The sequence below is a fragment of the Xylocopa sonorina genome, unplaced genomic scaffold (assembly GCF_050948175.1).
Source record: "Xylocopa sonorina isolate GNS202 unplaced genomic scaffold, iyXylSono1_principal scaffold0098, whole genome shotgun sequence".
In the NCBI taxonomy this organism is placed as follows: Eukaryota; Metazoa; Arthropoda; class Insecta; order Hymenoptera; family Apidae; genus Xylocopa; species Xylocopa sonorina.
Genome location: NW_027490169.1, coordinates 852079 through 854871, shown reverse-complemented (window position 1 = coordinate 854871; position 2793 = coordinate 852079).

The following is a 2793-nucleotide window of genomic DNA, read 5'->3' as shown; positions in this document are numbered from 1 at the left end:
ATCATGAAACATTGAAATGAGATGCGATGTCGCGATATAAGCAGCATCAGAAATCGCTAACGCTATTACCTAGCAATGAAGTGTCGCCTTTTAATACGTTTGAAGTGTATGCGTGGTATACAAGACACTTCGCAATGAATATTATATCTTATCATGGAACATAGAAATGAGTGCGATATCTCGTTTTAAGAAATATTAGAACTCTGTGGCTTCGATACGTAGACATCTGCCATCGGTATACCCTAGGAAGGAAGTATCGCATTTACATTCTTTTGAAGTGAATACGAGGTATACATAACACTTCGCAATTAGTATTATATCTTATCATGAAGCATAGAAATGAGATGCGATATGGCGATTTAAGAAGCATTAGAACTCTATTGCTCCGATACGTAGACATCTGCAGACGCTACTTCCTAGCAAGGAAGTGTAGCATTTATATTCATTTGTAGTGAATACGAAGTACACACGACACTCCGCAATGAACATTATATCTTATCATGAAACATAGAAATGAGATGCGATATCGCGTCTTGAGATGATTTAGAACTCTAATGCTACGATACGTAGACATCTGCAAACGCTATTTCGTAGCAAGGAAGTGTCGCATTTACATTCTTTTGAAGTGAACACGAGGAATACATGATACTGCGCAATGAATATTATACCTTATCATGAAACATAGAAATGAGTTGCGGTATCGCGTTTTAAAAAGCATTAGAACTCTATTGCTTAGAGACGTAGACATCTGCAAACGTTATTTCCTAGCAAGGAAGTGTCGCATTTATATTCTTTTGAAGTGAGTACGAGGTACACATGACACTTCGCAATGAATATTATATCTTATCATGAAACACAGAAATGAGATACGTAGCAATCTGCAAACGCTGTTTCCAGGCAAGGAAGTGTAGCATTTACATTCGATTGAAGTGAATACGAGGTATACATGACACTTCGCAATGAATATTATATCTTATCAATGAACATAGATATGAGATACGATTTAGCCTTTTAAGAAGCAATAGCACTCTATTGCTACGATATGTAGATATCTGGAAACGCTATTTCCTAGCAAGGGAGAGTCGCATTTACACTCTTTTGATGTGAATACGAGGTATACATGCCACTTCGCAATGAATATTATATCTTATCGTGAAACATAGAAATGAGATGCGACATCTCGTTTTAAGGAGCATTTGATCTATATTGTTTCGATACACAGACATCTGCAAACGCTATTTCCTAGCAAGGAAGTGACGCATTATCATTTTTTTGAAGTGAATACGAGGTATACATAACATTGCACAATGAACATTATATCTTATCGTGATACATATAAATGAGAAGCGATATCGCTATTTAAGCGGCATTAGAACACTATTGCTTCGATACCTAGATGTCTGCAAACGCTGCTTCCTAGCAAGGAAGTGTCGCATCTACATTCCTTTGAAGTGAATACGAGGTGTACATGACACTCCGCAATGAATATTATATCTTATCATGAAACATAGAAATGAGATGCGATATAGGGATTTAAGAAGAATTAGAACTCTATTGCATCGATACGCAGACATCTGCAAACGCTACTTCCTAGCATGGAAGTGCCGCATTTACATTCATTTGTAGTGTATGCGAGGTATACATGACAATTGGCAATGAATACTATATCCTATCAAGAAACATAGATATGAGATGCGATATCGCGTTCTAAGTAGCATTAGAACTCTATTGCTACGATACGCAGACATCTGGAAACCCTACTTCCTAGCAGCGAATTGCCGCATTTTCATTCGTTTGAAGTGTGTGCGAGGTATACACTTCGGATCAAACTTCGCACTTATTATTATATCTTATTATGAAACATAGAAATGAGATGCGATATCCCGTTTTAAGAAGCCTTAGAACACTATTGCTTCGATACGGATACATCTACAAACGCTATGTCCTGGTAAGGAAGTGTCGCATTTACATTATTTTGAAGTGAATACGAGGTATACATGACACTTCGCAATGAATATTATATCTTATCACGAAACTTAGAAATGAGATGCGACATCTCGTTTTAAGGAGCATTTGATCTATATTGTTTCGATACACAGACATCTGGAAACGCTATTTCCTAGCAAGGATGCGGCGCATTTACCTTCTTTTGAAGAGAGTACGAGGTATACATGACACTGCACAATGAATATTATATCTTATCATGAAACATAGAAATGAGATGCGGTATCCCATTTTAAGAAACATTAGAACCCTATTGCTTCGATACCTAGACATCTGCAAACGCTATTTCCTAGCACGGAAGAGTCGCATTTACATTCAACTCAAGTGAATACGAGGTATACATGACACTTCGCAATGAATATGATATCTTATCACGAAGCATACAAATGAGATGCGATAGCGCGTTGGGAGAAGCGCTAGAACTCTAATGCTACGATACGTAGACATCTGCAAACGCTATTTCCTAGCAAGGAAGTGTCGCATTTATATTCCTTGAAAGGAATACGAGGTATACATGACACTTCGTAATAAATATTATGTCTTATAATGAAACATAGAAATGAGATGCGATATCGCGTTTTGAGATGCATTAGAATTCTAAAGCTACGGTACGTAGTCATCTGCAAACGCTATTTCCTAGCAAGGAAGTGTCGCATTTACAATCATTTGAAGTGTATGCGAGGAACATATAACACTTCGTAATGAATATTATATCTTAACATGAAACATTGAATTGAAATGCGATATCGCGTTTTAAAAAGCACTAGAACTCTATTCCTTCGATACGTA